Source organism: Rhea americana, unplaced genomic scaffold (assembly GCF_003343005.1).
Source record: "Rhea americana isolate MKP2758 unplaced genomic scaffold, rheAme1 scaffold_65, whole genome shotgun sequence".
In the NCBI taxonomy this organism is placed as follows: Eukaryota; Metazoa; Chordata; class Aves; order Rheiformes; family Rheidae; genus Rhea; species Rhea americana.
In genome coordinates, this window is record NW_028186812.1 from 126,114 (window position 1) to 148,434 (window position 22,321).

The 22,321-nt window shown below is 41.7% G+C and overlaps 1 non-coding gene across 1 annotated transcript; it reads left to right on the plus strand.

The window, feature by feature from the left end:
- The first annotated feature begins 16,755 nt into the window (after nt 1-16,755).
- On the plus strand, nt 16,756-16,828 carry TRNAV-AAC (transfer RNA valine (anticodon AAC)). Its single transcript has one exon. It is a non-coding gene; the product is annotated as a tRNA-Val (tRNA).
- Nucleotides 16,829-22,321: the final 5,493 nt, after the last annotated feature.

A 22,321-nucleotide genomic window follows, 5' to 3' on the forward strand; every position in this document is an offset into this window, starting at 1 on the left:
AAGCAGATCATTAGTATTATTTCAAAATGTCCAAATGAAAAATGATTCCTTAMATAGCATGTATTTTCTATTCTGCCTGTATTTCTATTTGTTTCTAAAATTGTTTTGATTAAAAATAAAAAACTCAATTTGTGTTCACTGGCACAGCAGGAATCTGTTGTGGTGATGAGCTGGGCTACAGTAACGTATTCTATTCTTACGATATTTTCATTTGCTYATAGTTGTGTTAAATGATGATTACTTGAACTAAAGTATTTTAAAAACTTCTTACCAATTATTTTACACAAATACTAACTCAGTCACTYGGAAATCCAAACAAAATTTAAAACTACACTTCATTTTTCACTGAACTGATTTATGTTTCACTGGAAGAGGTACTTTCCTGTGGAAATAGACCCCAATGAAAGAGTAACTTGAAATGGCCTAGTGAAAACTGACTGTGAATCTAGTATCTTGGCAAGTGTTGTCATTCCCTTCTCAAGTACTTTTAGCCTGTAAATTATTCAGATGGAAACATTTTGCTGCATATGCTCGTTCTTAAGAGCTGTGAAAKGAAAAGAGTGGGGCACAGGGATTGAAGGAAAGTGTGTGTAAGAGACTTTGYAACTGGCCATGTCTGCTTTTCCAAAACCCAAATCTGCAAGGGTTTTTGATGTTGACAGGAAAAGAAATTGCTATCAGGTGTTCTACCTCACCCCCCTCCTTCCCACCTCGCTACCCCATTACCTTCCCTGAAGCATTTTATCAATGAGCAAATACAGTTTATAGTGGATGCTCCTGGGGTTTTATGCTATTTGGTTAGCTTCRTAACACTAAGAAATGTATTACACTGGACTAGCTTTATGCTGTCTTACTTTGGGAGTAGTTTGAAGTGAATCTGTAAATGTACATATACAGGTATTTAAATCTATTAACGGAGTTGACACTTCAGTACCAAGATCAGAGATCTGGATTTTTTTAAAACATGCCCATTTGTAAAGATCAAATTTTGGGTACCTCTTGCCATTTTTAAATTTAATCCAGTTATTCTGAAGCAGGGGTTAATGTCTGCCKTTGAGATATAACAAAAATATATTTCTAAGTACCCAGAAGAATAAGTAGGTTTTGTGCCACAAATTAAACACAACTGTGAGTCTTTCCAGTACTMTACAGCAATTAAAAGTAAGTAGATAAACATAACAAGATAATAAATCTTTCTTAGAAGGACTCCCATTTTTTATGTATAACAAAACAGTAGGTTTCCAAATCAGGACATAAATAGATTTGAAGGCACCTATTCAGAATGTTGCCTCATTCTTTATATTAAAACTGTTTCAGGGGCGAAACATATTCTTTAACTCTGAACCTGGCAGATAAAAAGTAGTTTCTAGTGGAAATTATATTAGAACAGAGGTATAGCACATACATAACAAACATAGAGCATTAGCTTAAACTGCGGTGGAGTCTGGATTTGGAAGCAGGAATCGGAGGTGTGAGCCCACGTGCACTGTGTGATTCTCCCCTGCACAGTGCTCATCCCCAGCAAAAGAGCATGGCAGAACGCTGGTTGTTTAGAAGCTAGGGAATCATATCAGGATTTATTTTTTCCCTAAATATACTTCCATATTTTGTGTGTAGTATTACTAAAGGTAGTATCAAATTCTAATAGGTATATATTGATTAACTTCCCTTCCTACTGCTTCTCAGTTGATCCTAGTTTCTGTATGTCATTGGTTCACTCCCTCTTCTAGTATTTTCGGGTACATTGACCCTTCAGTCTTCTATCTCATAAATAAGTCACTCTGCTAATGTACATTACTTCTTTGTTCACTTCCTTGTCAGCTTGCTGTAAAACATGCTTCTCTTAATTAAAATATGAATGATGKTTTTAATGACAATCTGACACCACAATCATCTTTAACAGAGTTCCCGGAAACAATATGATCAYGCTCAGGAATTCAAGAATCAGAGGACCAGCCCGACTAGACAATAGAACTAGTGAGATTGCTACAAAATCAAGACTTTCAACCAAAAATGCACAACAGCGCATTGCAGTGAGAGAGTCWGAGCATTTTTCTCTTCCTCTCTGAAGTGAGATCTCTGCTCCTCTATTTCCTCCTAGCCCCCTCTGAGGGCTTCTTTTCTGAGCTGTTCCTCTCAGTGGGAAGCAGAATGGTCAGGGAATAACATGACCTTCTTTCTTCCCTCAACATCAGGACTGTTTACTCAGCCAGGCAAGTAGATGTTGAAGTGTTTAATCTGTAATCATTACTCCACATACATTTTCTTTAAAACCAGAAGCAGCAGCAAGCAGCATGGTTTTAATGAAGAACCAGCAGAGTAAGAGCTGATCTGAATTGTTGGATAGGTAGCTTTGGTTTTTATGGTACTCCAACAAAGAGATCCATCATCACTGGCTATGAAGAACCGTATTTAAAAATGTTTAAGCATCATTAGCAGGTACTTTTGAAATATAACTTTATTAGACTGTAATTATAAGCAAACTCTTACATCCATATTTAGGTATTTAAAGCTGTTAATTTTAATTCCACTCATAAACGTGATTCTAGTACTATCAGAAGGGAGTTTTTGTTGCAGTCTTTTCTTGCTCGATATTTAAATGTCTATGACCAACAAATACAAGAGGATTAACAAAGCAACTGTAAATTTAGCAGCTGGAAAGGACGTTTGGAAGACTTGTTTTTCAGATTGTGGTGCACAGTGTTCAGTTTTTGAACCCTGAACTCTCTGGGAAGTTTTTTTGAGAGTTTTCTTGAAGGAAATATGCAGACTTGAGGTTAAGGTAAGTGAATAATATACAGACGATTTAATTTTCCTAGTTATAGCCAATGTCACCTGGAAGTATTCTGTAAATGACTTAATCTGCCTGTGCTTTCAAAATAGAAATAATTAATCTCCTTCAGACAAGAGTTGTACTGTATTGTTCACTAATTGTCAATAAAGCACATTCAGAGTTTCATATAGAAGATGCTAAGTGAATGCATCACTGCTGTGCTGTCTTTAAGTGAAACTAATTTAGTACACTAATTACTATTACTATTACTATTAGTACACTAATAATCAGCTTTGAGATGTTAGACAAATAGGTTATTACTGATTAAAGTATGGTGTTTTTCTATGGTACCTCCATTTTGTTTATAAAGATGCTAAACWTTAATACTAAAATACATAGTGTTTATTATTTAACTGATTTCTACTAAATGACTACAACAGTTCTATGGATTAAAGCATTATCAAGTCTTCCTGAAAATCTTTCTGAAAAAATCCTGAACACAAATAGCAGCCATTTATGCACTTCAGCTTTAGCAGATGAGATTTTAGCAGTAATTTTGTTAATTTTTGTCAACAGTATTCATGTTTTAATAGCATTTATGACAGCAGCTGGATAGTGAGATGTGTTTTAAAATCCTAAATCCCATCTCTCCTAGTAATATAGCTGAGCTATATTACTGRACTTCTTTCCAGTCTTCACACTGGTAAAACCTCTGAAAGCCAAGAAACAGCTGTTTACAGTATCTGTAGTCCTTGAGGCTAGTGAAACTTGGCATCCTTGATAAGCTGAATGAGAAACAGGATGTCAGGGTACTCTACAGCAATGTGTCCCTCTGATTCACAAAGATTGAGAAGACCAGGGTCATCACTTGTTCCTAAGTAAAAATGATGGCAAATGTGATAAATTAATTATAAGGATAGCCACAAGTTTTTGAAATTCCCGTATAGCCAACCCTTTTGGAGAACTTGCTATGGAGGATGCACCTATATAGCAATCTTGCATTTGGCAAAGTTTAGGCCGAAGTAAATGTACTGAAAAAAGGGAGCTTGAAGCCACTGTATTTTCAGATATGTGATCTAGCAGGATATAGAACAAAATAATAACATGGTGTGACTAGTCCTGATACTAAATTCTGAATGTATGGAATTTAAGTACACAATTTCATTAAAACTACAGTTTTATGCTGATATGAATGCAGACTGCAGTGACTGATGTTTAATATTGTTTTACCATTGCTAGCCTTTTCATTCAAAGTGTAAGAATAATTTCTTATCCTGTTGCAACCACGTGTATGTCTTGAAAGCCATTGAATTTGTTTAGAAAACAGAATGGTGTGTTTGTAGTATAACAACTTTTAGCATTAAATCTGTATACTGGTGAAGATTTTAGAGAAATAAGCCAACCTCTAATGACCCTTCTTAGTAATRCATTATATAGGAATTCAATATTTTGTGAATATTTACCTCTACTTTCAATTTGTACAGCTCATGTACACCTTTACRTGATAGGCATGACAAAGTATTTTGTTTAACCTTTCCTGTTCCAAAAATCCTGCTCAAGTTCAYGAAATACTTATCACAGCCTTTAATGCAAGTAAACTGTCCTACAAAAGTAGCCGTAATAGAGTTAATTCAGAATAATCATGCAATTTCTTTCAACAGATTTGCAGAACAAGTGATCTGTTGATATGCCATAAAAAGTAATTTTACAAAAGTCTTTTATGGGAATGCTTTTAAAAATCTATCTTTTAATTGGTGTTTAGAACTTTTTTGCTTGATAGCCAGAAGATGGCAGTGGTTGATAAACCATAGATGGTGAAAATGTGTCAGCAACAAGGAAGTGTGTTGAGTCTTAACTTGGAATGGAGTGGGAGTAYGTCACTAGATGACTAGTTTGATTGAGTAACTAAGTCAGCAGAAAGCAATACACATCATTTTATTTATCAAAGGAGTACTACAAAACGACAGTAGTCAAACACAACCCTACTAAAAATGAGCAAGAGTTATCAATTTAGCATTGTCATGATCTGTCTGGTTTCCTTTAATCCTACATAGTCTTGCTCAGATATATTTGAATTGCATCAGTTTTTGATTTAACTGACAATTTTCAGAGAAAAATCTATTGGTCCAATTTAAATCTTGTTTTACAATAGAGATGAGTCCTTAATTACCAGAAATAAGCCTTTAATTGTCAGAGTTTCTAAAAATGCAAGCAACGCAGGCCTATGTTGTCCTTCAAAGACATCCTTAACATGATGTTTTGCTTTCTCTGCCTCAGGAGGGAGAAAYTGAGGCAGTATTCTACTGCTAGTATACGCTTATATTTTGAGCATGTATGCCAGAAAAAAAACAAGAATAAACTGAAGTTATTTTTCAGCATGACAGTWGATGACAGTGGTCACTCATGTAGTGTGACTGGCTCTCTATCCCACAGTGGTACTACTGCAGTAGCAGCACTGCAATTCAAAGTGATTATGCAGTCAACCTGTAGTTTTTGATTAATAAATCATCAAAACTTAAAAATTATGAAACAATGCAGCAAGCACACAAATTAATACGCAAAATGGTGCAATMCATTGTGATTTTAAAAGACTGTGTTTACTGTTGAACTTACTATGACGGAAATAATTTAAACAGTTAGTAACATTCAGCAACMAACGCAAAAATCGAGGGTGGCCCAGTGCTTTTTGATCCTGAAAATATTTGTCTGCTCTAGTAATTTCTTACATTGTTACTTGTAACAGTCATATCAAGTCGTATTTGCGATATCAGGAATACAAAAGCTCAATGTAAATAATAAGGCAGTTTCTATATTGTTGATTATTTAAAAATACATTTAAGATATATTTGTCAATCCTACTGTAGGCACCCCTTTCACTTATGCCACTGAACTAACTCTGTAMCGAGAAAGTTGCTACCAACAGCCATTATCTACTGCCATCACTGAAAATTTTATTTTCATATGGTGAACTCTCAGTGAACTTCCACAATATGCTATTGGGCAAGATGGATGCAGGAAGTTCTTGCTGGCTATTCACATCTGGTTTTGAATGAGACTCTGAGCAATTTTTAACCAATAAAGAGGAATAACAGAATTCTGTTTGTAAGGAAGCACATGTGAAAAAAAGCATTTTCCATTATTATCTCTCCACTTGAACGTGTTCCTGGGGGATAAAAGTGTATGATGCAGTGTGTTTTCAAGACAGGATGGTTAGAAGACTATGAAAAATAGCCTGTTTTAAGTAATTGTCAATAATATCAAAGACATCTTTATCTGACGTGTCCTTCACACATGAGGGCCGTAACACCAGAAGGACCTGAAGCAGCACCAGTGGGAGTCAGCACCAGTGCAGTGAGGCAAAAGACTGCAAAGCCTCCCCATAAAATACTTCTTTTAACTCAGTGAAGTGTCAAAAAGGGGCAGTTACACCAAGACCCCAAATAAAAACGTAGAATCCCTACCCTAAGTAGTCYGAGGATGAAGTCCAAGCCTGCTACATGACACACTGTCCTACWGAGCTGGGAAGGGTGCAAAGGGGGGGGACTTTTGTTATGCTGATGTTGCAGCCTAATGAAACAGGTACTTTGAGAGCAGTGAATCTTCCACGTGCTAAGCACCACTCCTGATGAGACTTGTACAGCGGGTTTCAGGCGGCGAAGGAAAAAAAAACTAGCTGCCAACTGAGCTGTAGTTAGTCTTTTATTCCCCGTCCTAACTGTACTAAAACAAAGATTCTCCATGCAGGCAGTATTTCTCCTTTACGAAAGCAACGGAGGACATCGGAGCGCCCCTGGCTGCTGGCAGAACGCTCCCGCAGCCAGGGGGCGGCGAGGCAAGGCCGGGGCGCCGCGGCTGCCCGGCTCCACGCTCCCCGAGGGAGCCCCGGCCCGGCCCGGCCCGCAGCGCCCGCCACAGGCCGCAGGGAGCGCTTCGCTCCCCCTCCCGCCTCCTCGCCCCCGCGCATGCGCAGGCCGAGCGGCGCGGCGGCGCTCCCGCCGAAATGGCGGCGCGTGGGTTGCGGAGGGCCTGGGGTGGGCGTTGGAAGGGAAGGTGGGAGGCGTGGTGAGGGGAAGGAGCGGGGGTGGGAGGTCTGCGGGGGGAGTCCGTGCTGGGCTAGGAGCTGCTGGGATTGTAGGCAGGAGCCGGGGAGGGGCGGTTTTGTTCCCTCCCCCCACCCCCCCCCCGAAACCTTCAGCGCTCCACGCGGGAACGCTCCTCGCAACGGCCCTCCCGCGGAGGCGCCATGTTGGTGCCGGCGGTGCCGCCTGCTGTGTGTGTGTGTGTGGAAGGGGTCCTTGCCGTGTCCTCCCACCTCTGCCGGCCGTTTCCCCTTCCCCTGCGGCTGGCAGGCTGCTGCTCGCCTTCCGTGCCGGAAGCACGCAGCCCCCAGGAAGGCAGGGGCGTGGGGACCAGCAGCTCCGTGATACCTGTGGCAGTGGGTGGTGGCGTGGGCACAGCTCGCAGGGCGAGCGGTGATGGCTGAGAGACGAAAGCCTGCAGACTTCAGTGGAGAGGTTATTCTGGGTGCAGGTTGTGCATCTTGGAGATGCTGAGCCCAGTCCGGGCTGAGCCAGAGTCCTAAGGGCTCGTGTGCCCAGGTGTTAAGAGCTCACAGCGGTTCAGAGCTGTGCCAGAGCAGCACAAGGCAAGGCACTGAAGTAACTGCAGAGAGCAGGGGCTTGTCTGGCTGCAAATACCTGAGCTGTCCACGGGGYGCTGCGGGAGGAGGGTTGGGTCCAGCTGGGCCTCTTTGCTGTGGCTCAGGAACCACCCTGCTGGACAAGGTTTGGATCCATGTAGAAACCCTCTGATACCTCTGCTGTTTTCCAGGACAGTAGTTGTCTATGTTTGTTGACTGAGGTGGTTTAGTGTCCTAAATAAAGAAGACCTTATATGAAGAAAAGTGAAATACAAGTAATTGGCATTTTTGAGGAGTTCATGAAGCAAAATGAAAACCAGGGACAAAAGTCACTATTGAAGAAAGAAATCCTGTTCCATTAAGTCATAGTTTTTGTTTGTCACAGCCATTGTAAAAGAGTGAAAATGTAACACAAACTAAGCATGGCAAGGTCGCAGTTGCTCTGAGTGTGTTTTGTACTGCACTACCACTACTGACGTTCCAGACAGAAAATCCACGTATTTAGTCATTTTATTTACCTCACTGTATCAATGCTGCTGTGTTACTAAAATGTCTGAAGTATGGCATGCTGGTTTTGGTTATGTTTCTCTTTAGCCTGCTACAGCAATAGTAGGTAACTGGCACTGATCCTGCAAAGAGTTACATGCATGCTTAATTTTGACATATATAAGTAATCTGCTGGCCTTCTGGGAAGAGCTGGAATTAGTTCAGTTGTCAGATGCTCTTTCTGAGGAAAAGATTTAAGCTCTCTCCTGTTTGTCAATAAATAGGGAACTCTCTAAAAGAGAGAGAAAGGAGTCTCCATCCTTTAAACATTGTCCTTTGGGAAGGCTACATGCTAATTTTGCATGACTGATAGAAACTTTGCAGAAGAGAAAGAGCTAAAAAAATTGCTGAGTGTTAAAATGAATCATAGGAAGAATGTTACAAAATTATATGAGAGAACAAGAAAAGGATAAAAGAACAGAATGGAGAAGAAGAAAATAGCTGCAGTGTTGCCAGGGAAGGACTCTGAAGAGACAACTAAGAAGCAGAGAAGCAGAATTAACAATTACTCTGAGACTATCAATATTTTGTTAATCTCCATTCCAGAGAATAGAGAACATCCTGTGCTTACTGTATCTGTAACTAGTATAGTGTGTTTTCAGAGGACAAAATAAAGTGGAATCTTTGCAAAACAACAACAAAACATGACTATCTGTACAGAGAAGCAATAGCTGAAACAACTCAGTAAATCTATACTGGATAAGTTAATGTAAATACTTTCTTGCATCTATTGCATTTTATTCTGATGTTGCAAAAAGTGTTCATTTATGGATCACCTTTTAAAACAGGTAGCAGTGGTAGCTGCTGCAAATGGAACTTAACATACTTAACATATGACAGTTACCATCAGTAACAAATACAATTTTGTAAGGAATGCAAAGAAACAATCCTTGGTTCTCTGAAGTAAGAAATGTTAGAGAGCATTTTCCCTTGCATTTTTTTTAATTAATGCTGCAGTTTTTAATGCTTTACAGAATAGGCTGTAGGGTGGAAGAATTAAAAAGATGAAACTGAAGAACTGAATATGGATCTCATTAGTCTTTTGCAGTTAAAGGAGCCGTCATTTACTAACATATTTGCCATATAAACCATGTCAGACCTGCAGTAAGTGTTTTCAGCATTCATGATCAAGGAAGGTAAGCAATTCTTTTAATGCTGATAAAGGCATATTCATATTTTTGAGACGTGGTTGCTGGTCTGATTTGGCCTCTAGTTGTTGCATGTTGACTAGTCATGCTGCCTTTTATCTCTTTCTAATATACCTGTCTTGTACCAGTCCATTCTATAGAGGACTTAAACTGGAGACAGTTGAAATTAAAGCCACAAAAATATTCACAGAATGAATGGAGAGATTCATTACAGTCAGAGACTTGAACAACTCAGGCCACTTGGCCTCTCAGAAGAAGACTGGGAAGTGATTTATCTCAGCTGGAGCTCATAAATGTAGTAATAAGAAGAACCATTGACTGGAAGCTGATTATCAGCTACTTTAAAATTGGACTTTAGGCATACTTTATTAATCATGATATTAATATTAATTATATTCATACCATATGATAGGTGTCACAGGCCTGCAGGCAAGAGTAGGCCTCATGGGTAGCACAGTCCTTACCACAGCAGGTTGTGCCCCCTCCACGATTCCTCCCTGACTGATGGGGAGAATTTCAAAAGACAGCAACTTAGTTCTGAACCGGGATCCCACCTGGAATACCATTTAGTGCCTATCTGTAGTGAAATAGGCTGAGAGATTAGTATAAGAGTGGACAACAAATACTTATTTGCTTGTGGCCATGTTACACTTGAAGTTCTTGTTCTTTTTATGGTCTCAAGTTAGTGAACATTCAAAAGAATCCTTGGTGAAGTGCCACCTCGGTGCAACACCACAGATGGAAAGTGGGCATTTTCACAGGCATTAAGTTTGGTGCAAGCRTAACTAAGTGAAATTTCATGGCCTGTGTTAAGGAACAGGTCATGCTGGACCACAGTTGTCAGCTTATTGCCCGTGAATGATGGACAGCCATGGATCATTAAAACATCAAAAAGTGRCCTAACAGTTCTTTTGGCCATAGATTCTATTAATTGTCTCTGTTTCTCTGTTCTTTCCACATCCAGAATATTCAACTGACAGAACATCTTCTGCAAGCCTTGCTTTCTAAAAGGGCTTGAAAATAGCTAGCTGTTATTTGGATAGCAGCCAACACAAAATAGTTCATGGCCTGTGAGTGAGCAGGCATTGTACACATGTACACACATGGCAAACACATGCACCTCATCACTTTCATGAAACGCAGCACCACTTTGCAGTGCAAAGTGACTTTCTTCAAATATTGACAGAGGAGGCAAAGGACGAGAAAGGCCAGAGCAACTGAAACTTCAAGGTGATTGTTAAGTGAATGTATATCCAGCATCCAGTCTGATGTTCAGATTGGAATTTGGCTAAGAACCATACATTTCTTCTTCAGTATTTTTAACTTATTTAACTAGGAAAGGGCCTTGAATCCATAGTCCATCTGATCTTTCCCCCCTTTTTTTTACCAATTTCCTTTTTTTTGGGGGGGGATAGAGAAATAGTCTTTACAAAAGACAAAAAGTAACAAAACTACAAAATTTGACCGGGATTCTTGGAAATTGGAAAGTTATCTGTAATTACTTTGAATCATCTTTTATGAAAGTGACAGATAAGTTTTGAATTTGCTCCTTTTTAAAATCGGCAGCTAAATAGCATTGAAATTCTTCATTTTAGAGAGTTGTTAGAGTTAATGTAAGATGAGCCTCCTGCTACTATTTGCTCTGTGGGAATTGCCCAAATACAGCTTTTTAATGTAAATGAAGTAATTTAAACTTTAATATGCACATATACCATTCAAGACTTTTCAGTTCTCTTTGTAGGCTAACRTGGGGATGTTCCTTCACCATTATTCTCAATAATGCATGGACWTCTGATTTGCCAGAGTCTTGTCAAAAAGCTGAACCAAGAGTGGATCCAGAACCCTGGCAGCTGAAAGTGGATATAGACCAGATTCAGCACCTTCATTACTATTACATACGCAGCCAAAATTGTTGTGCTTTGCAGAGCAGATGAAATACACTTTTCCCTAAAAAGGGCTTGCATAAAGTCTAGATCATGGCCCACTCTAAAGGGCCCATTAACAGAGACTGAGTCTGTTGTTGGTTAAGGACTGTGTCACAGAAAGAGGAAAGGAAGCCTTCAGTGTAGGAATGGGGAAGAGTTTAGAGGGTTAMAGGAACTAGGTTTAGGTTTTCAGTATACTGCATTCTCCTTTATGTTCTCTGCAGTTACCTTAGTGACTTTGACTGAGCTCTACAACTGAGAAAAGACTAGGCAACTGACCTCATGCCAACCAGGTGTAATAAGCTCCCTATTGCCCTACGGTGAAATGTAACTCCAAATCTCAGTTTTACACTAACAGATAACATTCTGAATAAATAAATATTAGGATCACATACCATTAGCCCATTACTCATCAACCAAAAGGCTGATACCTTGGATGTTCAGTATTTGCAGCATCTTATAAGCAAAATCTCCCAAGCAATCAAAAGACATTCACCTCTACTGTAAGTGAATAGGTGCTTGAGCTGCTGACACTGGCAGAGGATCACTGCAGGATGAAGAAAGACTGTGGTCCAGGATGGCTGACAATGACACAGTGTCTCCTGCGTGATGTGACAATTCACTCTTAGCACCCCACAAGAYCAGAACAACTCTTTCAGGAGAAACAAGCATGGCTGCAAAATGGAGCTGTGGATTTCTGGTAACTGGAAAGTGGCAAGTACTTGTTCTGGGCCTCTCTTTGTTTGTTATATCTTCTGACTGACTCTGTTGGTTTGCCTGAAAGATTGCAGCAACAGTATATCAGACTGATTAGTTTGGGGAACCTCTAAGAAGCAGCATCTGTGTGTGTTTCTGGAGCACAGGATAACTGGGAGCTATTGGGTACACTGCCTCAGAAGTGCATTTTAGTGTTTGGTTGTGATTAGGTAATTTTCTCCAATCAATTTTCATTGTAAATACAATGAYGTGCAGTTATTTTGTTAGCAATATTTTACTGTGTTGTACTTGCTTCCTCCACTAAATGTGGTGATTTGGAAGCTAGCCTTTTTGCTATTACTGTGTAAACTTTGATCGCTCTTGGAGCTCATGTCCATGTATTTTTCCAATGAATCTTTTCTGTGTGAATAGTTAGTTTTYTTCCAGGTGAAACATGTATCTTGACCCAGGAAACCCAGCCCTTATCCTGCAAAGACTTAAGTGAATGAGTATTTGGAGATAACGTGTCATGCCCCAGGCTGGTTTCTCAGAAGAAAACTTCCTGTAAAATAGTGTARGATTTTAGGAATCAGGTTTGTTTGCCAGTTGCACCTACTTAACTTTGTATTTTGGAATCTCATCAAAGTTTATCTATTCGTAATTTGTATTGTTTGTTGAAACATCTGGCAAGGGCAATTATCTGCAATGTAGTTGTGTTTCATATAAGTAGGTTGATCTGACTAGGGCAGCTAAGTGCTATTTATAAGCCAGAAGGCTYAGGCTTACCTGATGGAAGTTGGTCTCAGTCATGGTTACAATATAGTAACAGACAAAGAAATAGTTAAATGGATGTTTGCCTGTTTCGTAAAGGCAGAAATGAAAAAAGGTTTCATGCTGGAAAGCTTTATTTTATTCTCTTCTTCTCCACTGGCCTGCAGAGAGGATACTATCAAGTTTGTGAACTGTCAAGCAGGTAAGCGTGCCTTCCTCTCAATGCCTGAAAACATCCCTCCCTTTCCCTCACAACTGCTCTACCAGCTTCCCTCTGGCATAGCTCATGTGGGGCCTTGGAAATGAAATGACAGTCTGCTCTGGAGACCCAACAGCCATGTAAATCCACTAGTCTGCCCCTGTGCTTAGCCTAAGATGGCTGCTTGCACCACTTCAGGTGTTCAGTAGAGATGGTTGTCCCTGAGTCCCTCCGCAGTGATCCTGCAGAGAGCTGTAATGAGTCCGCTTGGAGCACTGGGCACACAAACAACCCTCCCCAGGCTACTGCTGTGAAGCTGCGGCTCTTCCAGGGCACCAGTCAGACTGGTAGAAGCTGAGCATTGGCCACGCTTACTGCCAGCTGTGGCCCCCCTTGTTTCACCTGTGCTCTGCTTCTGGTTTTGTTGAAATCCCAGTTTCAGTTACTTGGAACAGGAACAAGGAATTGGCTCGTGGTAATGCAGTAATTAATGATGTTTTTTAAAAAAATTATCTCAGAACCACCTCATTTGGGAATAGCCAAATGATAGCTGGGGCTAATTCAGCCAAAGGCATTTCTGAGCCAAAGGCAACACAGCAGTCTTGTCAGATACACCCCGCACAGAGGCTTTCTGGGGCCTGCAGCACATGCCTCTTTGAAGAAATGTGTAGGATGTAGTAATACAGTTAACAGGCACAGAAGAACTGGGCCTGATATAACCTGAGTACACTTGAATTGAGKGCTGATATCTCAAAGGAAGCTTTAGAATTTTGAAAATAAAAAAGATACTGGTGGTGAGAGAAACAAAACACTACTCAAGGTATACGCAGTTGTTGAAAAATGAAAGCCCCTATTTTTGCACTTACATTTATATGCTGGGGGCAGAGGTCATGAAATTGCACCCAGTTACTATCACTAGGAAGAAAAGCTGTTACTCAGTTTATWCAAAGCAGAGCCCTCTTCCTGATGCAGAAATTACTACGATGCATTTTGATGTACTTTCATGGAAAATTTATATTTCCATTCTTACTTAATTGAAATAAATCCCTTTCACTAAACACATTCTATGTGCTCCTTTTGCATACAGCATCACAAGGAATTCTGAATCCCCTAAACCACTGAATTTTCAAGCTTACCCCCTTTCTATTTTTCTTTTGCTAAATTAAATATATTCAATTAAAATAAATTCTCTCCCCTGAGTGACATTTTTAAACTGCAATCGTAGAACTCTATGTTGGAAGGGACCTCTGAAGTTCATCCAGTTCAACCCCTGCTCAGAGCAGGTTCAACTAGGGTTTGAACTGGTTTCTCAGGGCCACATCCAGTTGTGTTTTGAATACCTCTAAGGTGGAGATCCCACAACATTCAGGGCAGCCTATGCCATTGTTTGGCTACCCTCAGGTGGGAATTCTTTTTTCCTTATGTCTAAAATACTTCCTGAAGCGTTTTGCAGAAAAAAGACAGTTGCCCATTAGCTGTATAAAAGCTCCTGCCYCAGGAGCTTTTACCAGTTGGTATGGTTGCAGCTGAAATAAATCAGGGAAATGTTTGTTAACTATTAGCAAATGGCTGATGACARCATATCTTAGAATAACTATTATGTAAAAGGTAATGAATCTATTTTGAAGATTTTTAGTTACTTTTTACCAAAGAAAATAGTTTAGTCACAGGCAGTTAGCAGGCTTGTATGCTCAGATTGGTAGGTTATCAAGGAAACAAAAATCTCCAAAGTGATTATGTTAAAAATTGTAGAATTCAAAGAAATAAATGTATATTTATACACACGCGCACACACACAGATATGCATGCATCTATATGTATAAAAAAGCCCAGCAACTCTCCTGAGCGTTAGTACTACTTCTCCATATATACTGGACATATGGAGAAGCAATTATGGAATATCCTTTTAATAAYTGACATTGCTCTTACAACTCTCCCAGTGAATTTAGCAGTAAAAGTTCTATCAATTCCAGTGGGAACAAGCTGCTCTCATTTTCTTTTGTGACTTGTGTTCCCTAGGGTAGCTCCATGGGTTACAGCTATCGTTTTGTTTGCTCGGGGGCAGCACAACGAGAAGAGCTTTGCTCTCCACCACGCTGTGTCCCTCAGTGCAGGATCGCAGAGGCTTGGCTCGACAGCAGGCTGTGTGTGCCACAGTGAAATCACCGTGCTGTGGGGCAGAGGGAGATGGCCCGGGCCTGGGTGGTGCTTCCCTCCCGCTGCGCCCTGCGTAGTCCCCACCTTTGCAAGCGATGCTGTTAAGTGTGCGGGAGGAGAAGCGTGGTTGGAGCTGCGGCAAACACAGTGGGGAGCCATCCAGCYGAGCAGGCTTTCTCCTGCCTTCCGGCGCTGCAGGCGGTAACCGCTGCCTCAAATTGCCAGCAACTGACAGCTCAGGTTTTAAAGTTGCTCGGGGACTTTTCAGGACACCATGTCTCTAAGGAAGAAAGTGAGACCAAGTTCTGCCTCAGGAAAGTTAGAAACATTCAACCTTAGCAGGTAAGAAAAGATGATCTTTCCCTCCTACTCCCCCTCAAAACCCATACTTGCTCCAGGCTGTCCTCTCTCTCTTACTTTGTTCCAARTTTAAAAAATAATGGGTGCAGGCTGAGCCCCAGAGCCTCCTTTTAGCTGGTAGGAATCAGCATTGTTCAGAGCCTGTTTACTGTTGTCAAGGAATCAAAGTTGTTGCTCACCAGAAATGGAAATCACCCTTCCCCTGTGAAACCATTTCTTTGAGGAGCCTTGCACATTCACTTCTCAGCGTGTGTATTTTTGTATGTAAATGCAGATTCTGTGGCAAATGGCATTTCTGGATTAGTTTTGTTAGACCAGCTGTTGCTTTGGAGCTTGTATTCTTGTATTTAGTTTCTCTCTGGAGCATTTGTTGCCACATGAAAGTTTGTTCTGGCTTCTAAGAAAAGTACTGAAAATCTGCACACTGCTTATGAACAAGGGAGGAGATTTTGAGGGAAGGAATAAACATTTGGAAAGTGTAGGTGGTGGTAAATAGTTTACTTACCCGTTATGGGGCCAGTTCCTTGTAAAAGGCTAGTCCAATTTAAAAAAAAAAAATTTACAAAGATAACTAAATGTTAGAATGAATCATGCTACTAATAATATTCAAATAAGGAGATAGTGTTTGACTGGCATTAATTACAAACTGTAATCTCTGATCATCCCCAGTAACATATTAAATTGTTCAAAAACACCTGGAAAATCTTGTATGCTCATCCAAAACCTCATTCCTGGACAACATGCTGACATGTGCCTCCCTCCCTCCATGCCTTTATGTTAAATGGAGCTTGCCTAGGAAACCAAGCTGTGACTGGCCGCATCCCTGTCCTGCATCCCCCAAGTGCCATGTTCCTCTGACTGCGACACTCACCCGAAATAGGTGGGATTGGACACCCAGGGTCCAACACTATTTCTGTGTGTAGCATGCTGCCCTCTTACATACTTTGTTCATTCCCCACTGGTAGGACTGAAAATGGAGCTGGCTTTTGAGTGGGTGCCTGTGACAGTATGAGTCTTAGGTCACTCAGTAGGACATGTCCCTGTGACATGGGGCTGCCATGAACCAGCTGTGACACAGCTTGATTCAGGAAGGGCATTTCTGTGGGGAAATGACTTGCACTCCACTGGTCCTTCCTTTTCAWTGTGCCATTTTTTGCTCAGCAACAGGAAAAGCCAAGAAAACAGCTTTAGAGGTGAAAACTGCATATTGGTTTTGGAAGCAGAAGAATTTGATGAAAAACATTTTTAATGTGTTTTTTGTTGTTGATATRTTTGTTATCCATGTGGCTGAACAGACATATCTGCTGGAGATGCARTGTGGGCTGGCTGTCTCCTGACTCTGCAACCTCTGGATGCATCCATATTGCAAAACAAGAGACAGAGCATTTGACTGTCTACAGTAGTGAATGTTAGCTTATTCTTGGCTCTGTTTTGGACTGCTCCAGCTATTTCTTTTCCTAGCTAATCTGCTTTAGATCAGCTGATTTAGCTAATCAGCTAATCAATTTCTGTACATTGGGAGTTTCTGCAGTGTATCAGGAGTTTCCGTAGTGTAGTGGTTATCACGTTCGCCTAACACGCGAAAGGTCCCTGGTTCGAAACCGGGCGGAAACACCACTGTCTCTTTAGTTATATAGAGAGATTAGTCAATAAAACACAGCTCAAGTTGGGAGGCCTCCAGTGGGTGCATGCAGCTGGAGATGTGCATATGAGACATGGCTATGGGGGGACCCCCTTACCTCTCTCCTAGGAAACCTGCATGCATGACTATCTCTCTGAAATGCCTGTACACCACTAAACCCAGCATGGGGAATAAAGAGGAGGAACTGGAGATCTGTGTGCAGTTGCAGGGCCATGATTTCATTGCAGTCACAGAKACATGGTGGGATAACTCACATGGCTGGAATGCTGTCATGGACGGCTGTATGGTTTTTAGGAAAGACAGGCCAGGAAAGCAAGGATGTGGAGTTGCTCTTTATGTGAGAGAGCAACTGGAATGTATTGAGCTCTGCCTAGGGGTGGATGAGGGGCAAGTTGAGAGCTTATGGTARGGATTAAAGGACAGGCTAACAYGGGGGACACTGTTGTGGGTGTCTACTACAGGCCACCTGACCAGGAAGAGGAGGTCAGTGAGACCTTCTCAAACAGCTGGGAGTAACCTCATGATCACAGACCCTGGTTCTCATGGGGGACTTCAACCACYCTGATACCTACTGGAAGGACAGCACAGCTAGGCTTAGTCAAGGAGGCTCCTGCAGTGCATCAATGATAACTTCTTGTCACAGGTGGTRGAACAGCCAATGAGGAAGGGTGTCCTGCTGGACCTTGTCTTAACCATCAAAGATGGACTGGTCAGAGGTGTGAAGGTTGGGGGCAGCCTTGGCTGCAGTGACCATGAGATGGTRGAGTTCAGGATCCTTCGTGGAGGAAGTAAGCCAGTAAGTAGGAGGGCAGCGCTGGACTTCAGGAGAGTGGACTTCGGCCTCTTCAGGGACCTACTTGGAGGAATTCCATGGGTTAGTGACCTAAAAAGAAGGGGGGTCCAGGAGAGCTGGCTAGTATTCAAGCATCACTTCCTCCAAGCTCAAGAGTGGTGCATCCCTTTGAGTAAGAAATGTGGCAAAGGGGGCAGGAGACCTGCATGGATGAGCAAGGAGCTCCTGGCAAAAYTCCAACAAAAGAGGAAAGTACACAGAATGTRGAAGAGGGGACAGGCTACCTGGGAGGACTCTAAGAATGTGGTGAAAGAATACAGGGATGCGACAAGGAAGTCTAAGGCCCATCTTGAATTAAATCTGGCGAGGGATGTTAAGGACAACAGGAAGGGCTTCTTCAAATACATCAGTAGCAAGAGGAAGACTAGRGAAAATGTGGRCCCACTACTGAATGGGGCAGGGACTTTGGGGACAAAGGATACAGAGAAGGCAGAGTTACTGAATGCCKYCTTTGCTTCAGTCTTCACTGCTAAGGGCAGCCCTCAAGAATCCTGCAACCTAGAGGCAAGAGAGAAAGTCTGGAGAATGGAAGACTTTCCTTTGGTCAAGGAGGGTAGGATTAGAGATCTTTTAGGCAAACTTACATCCACAAATGCRTGGGCCCCGATGGAATGCACCCACAGGTACTGAGGGAGCTGGCAGATATTGTTGCCAGGCTGCTCATCTTTGAAAGGTCATRGAGAACRGGAGAGGTGCSTGAGGACTGGAAGAAAGCCAATGTCTGTTCAGCCTTCAAAAAGGGCAAGAAGGAGGACCTAAGCAACTATAGGCTGGTCAGCCTYACCTCCATCCCTGGAAAGGWGATGGAACAGCTCATTCTGGATGTCATCTCCAGGCMTATGGAGGAAAAGAAGGTGATCAGAAGTAGCCAGCATGGATTCCCCAAGGGGAAATCCTGCTTAACCAATCTGATAGCCTTCTAGGATGGAATGACTGGCTGGATGGATGAGGGGAGAGCGGTGGATGTTGTGTACTTTGACTTCAGCAAGGCTTTTGACRCTGTCTCCCATGGCATCCTCCTAGATARGCTCMRGAAGTTTGGCTAGATGAGTGGACAGTGAGGTGGCTTGAGAACTGGCTGAAAGGCAGAGCTCAGAGGGTTGTCATCAGTGGCACAGAGTCCAGTTGGAGGCCGGTAGCTAGTGGAGTTCAYGAGGGGTCAGTACTGGGTCCCATCCTGTTCAATTTCTTCATCACTGATCTAGATGAAGGAACAGAGCACCTCCTCAGCAATTTTGCTGATGATTCCAAGCTGGGAGGAGTGGCTGATATATTTGAGGACTGTGCTGCCATTCAGAGAGACCTGGACAGGCTGGAGAGTTAGGTGGAGGGGACTCTGATGAARTTCAGCAAAGGCAAGTGCAGGCTCCTGCACCTAGGGAGAAATAACCCTATGCRCTAGTGAAAGCTGGGGGCTGACGTTCTGGAAAGCAGCTCTGCAGAGAAGGATGTGGGAGTTTTGGTGGACAAGTTGACCATGAGTCAGCAATGTGCCCTTGTTGCCAGGAAGGCCAATGGTCTCCTGGGGTGCATTAGGAAGAGTGTTGCCAGCAGGTCGAGGGAGGTGATCCTGCCCCTCTACTCAGCCCTGGGGAGGCCACATCTCGAGTGCTGCGTTCAGTTCTGGGCTCCTGGGCCTGTTTAGCCCAGAGAAGAAAAGACTGTGGGGGGGGGAGGGGGATCTTTTCAGTGTCTACAAATATCTGAAGGGAGGGTGTCAAGGGGATGGGGCTAAACTCTTTTCAGTAATGCCATGCAACAGGGCAAGAGRCAATGGGCATAAACTGAAATGCWGGAAATTCCATCTGAACATGAAGAAGAACTTCTTTCCTGTGGGAGTGACAGAGCACTGGAACAGGTTGCCCAGAGAGGTTGTGGAGCCTCCTTCTATGGAGATGTTCAAAACCSGCCTGGATGCAATCCTGTGCAACRTGCTGTAGGTGACCCTACTTGAGCAGTGGGAGATTAGACTAGATGATGTCCAGAGGTCCCTTCCAACCTCAACCATTCTGTGATTCTGTGATTCTGTAACTGTCTTGATAAATCTATGACTGGTGAGTTCATCTCTTTGTGAGGGAATGAAGGGGAATAAAGAGGAAGTCTTTATGAATTCATCTTGGCCTATCAAGTAGGACAATAAATGGAATTCCAAGGAAAGAAAGGAAGAGAATATCTTCTTTGTACAACTTCCCAACAGAATGTGTGAATGCCATCTGACTTCAGTATATGGTGTTATTTCTCTGCTAGAAGACAGARAAATTTCTGATGTACAATATGCAAACTTGGTGAACAGGCAGGGCAAGTGATTTGGAAGCAGAAGTTCCCCACAACACTGTATTTAGAAAAAGTAAGACTTCTTGGACAGACAAACTGTGGCAGTAGCTTCCAGAATGCCATAATAGGAAGGGCTGGAAACACAGGAGCAGAAGTCAAAGTACGTCTGAACTGCAAGCAAGGAAAAAGGGAAGAGAAACAGGAGGCGTTTAACTTAAGCAGGAATAGATGGTATGGGTGTGTTTGTATGTCCTAAAGGGACAGAAATTAGATATGATTGAAAACGTCATTAAAAAAATGAACGAATGTAAATTAGCTGTCAAGTGAAGGGAATTGATGCAAACAGTAAAAAGAAAGATCCATGGTTGAGTGACTAAAGGACATAAGAAAGAGTATAGAAACACAAGCATCCTAGTAACAGTGTTGGTTAGTTACTGTTACTGAGATAAAATTGTTGGAAATGATACAAAAGTGGCGCAGGYATCAACACTTTTATAAAGATTGGGTCTGAGAAACAAATCATCCTTTGATTATTGACATAGAACTGTAYTGATAAAGGCAATTGTGTAGATGTCAGAATTCTGTAGTGCATTTTATTTATTACTAAGAGCTATTCTGATTAATGTGATCAACATCATGTCTTAGGGACAGAGCACACACTAAACTGACTGAAAACTGAATGATTGATGATGCCCAGCAACATAACTAATGGAGAACCATAACTATGCAAGAAGGTAACTTAGGGATTGTGAGGAGGCTGGACACATGTCAATGTTTACCTCTCTCTCTGGAATTAATATAAAATTGCCTGTGCTCAAACTTGTGGATGACCCAAAGACTGACTGGAGGGTAGATTATAAAAGCAGAAGAGTAGCACAAGGTGATCTTAATAGCGTAGGAAGTTGAGCTCATTCACTCAACATGTGAAAGTTACTGAAACAAGGAGTRTAGATCAGTGCCACTGAACGGGGAACTGTGTCCTAGAAAGCAGCATCCCAAGCAAGGACACCTTGTCAGCCTGAGCTCTCAGCACTACAGCAAGGGAAGAGGACAGAAGTGATGCTTAGGTAGTGAGTAGGAAAATATCTATCGGTGTATATGGAGTTGGTGGGATTGGTACAGGAATGACTCATCAAGTATCAAACATCCTTTTCAAAATGTGAAACCACAGTGATGTCCATAGAAATGACTTGCAGCAAAAAGACTCAAGRTTCTGATCCAGAAGCAGAGTTGGCATAATTCAGGACAGCTTTTCTGCCTCATCCTCRTATGAGGATTGGTGCTCTTCAAAAGCTCAACCTGGTTAGCTGGAAAAAAAACAGATGATTTGATTGCAATGTGAGAGAGCCATTGTGGAAAGAAGACACTAGGTTTGGAAGGGGTTTTCTCTGAAACAACATAGAACAGTACCGAGTGTTTAGAATTTAGTCCTTTTCTGCACAAGCAGTATTTGCTTACTGGGAAAAAATATTTTGCTGAATTTTGCCCCAAAATTGACTTCATCTCTGGCCCTTCTGGTCTCAATAATGTCATATGGTGACAGAGCAAGGAAAGGTTTTGTCATTTATCACACATAAAAATCCAGTTTATTTGAACAGCGTTGTATTTGTATTTGCCCAGGAATAAGCAATGTGGCATGGAATGCCAGGTCTCTACCACTTCAAAATAATCAAATTTTCACAAAAGCAATGTTTTAGCATGCCTGGAGAAGTGTTCTGCAAAGTCAGTTGAAATTCAGTTCTTCCTCTAAACTAGGGAAAGCAGACTTAGTCTGCTACATATATACATATGAATATATATGATTGTTAACATATATAATCTTTTATAGTTGGTGTATTTACTTAAGCTTTACTTATTTAATTGTTGGCTTTTTAATGAGTTCAAAACCAGAAATAAGGAACTGGGAAGAAAAAGTCAATTTTGTAAAAACAGGTATTTGTTTTGGTTCTTTTTCCTTTGCTGTAGATCAGATGGATACTCAAGTAATGTCAATTTAACAAATTTTAAGCTATTAATTAGTGTGCCATAACTGTATATTTCTACTCTCTTAGCCTGCCCCATACCTTTCCAAGTGTCTCATTGAGAGTGGTCTAGGCTAAATTACATTATCTAGCAATTGCAGCTTGGTAAGAGAACGTAAATAGAATGAGATTCAGCTCCATGGTCCCACAAATAGAGTGGAAGACTCAGATACCTAAATATAAAAGTCTCCATGTGATATGGTTGTGCAAGCTCCCTTTCTAGTCTTTGGAGACCTAACTGGTAGAGTTGGCATACTGTGGAGAGGGATTCAGCTGACCAAAGGGAGGTGCCCACTTCACGGTCAGCTGAATAGCTC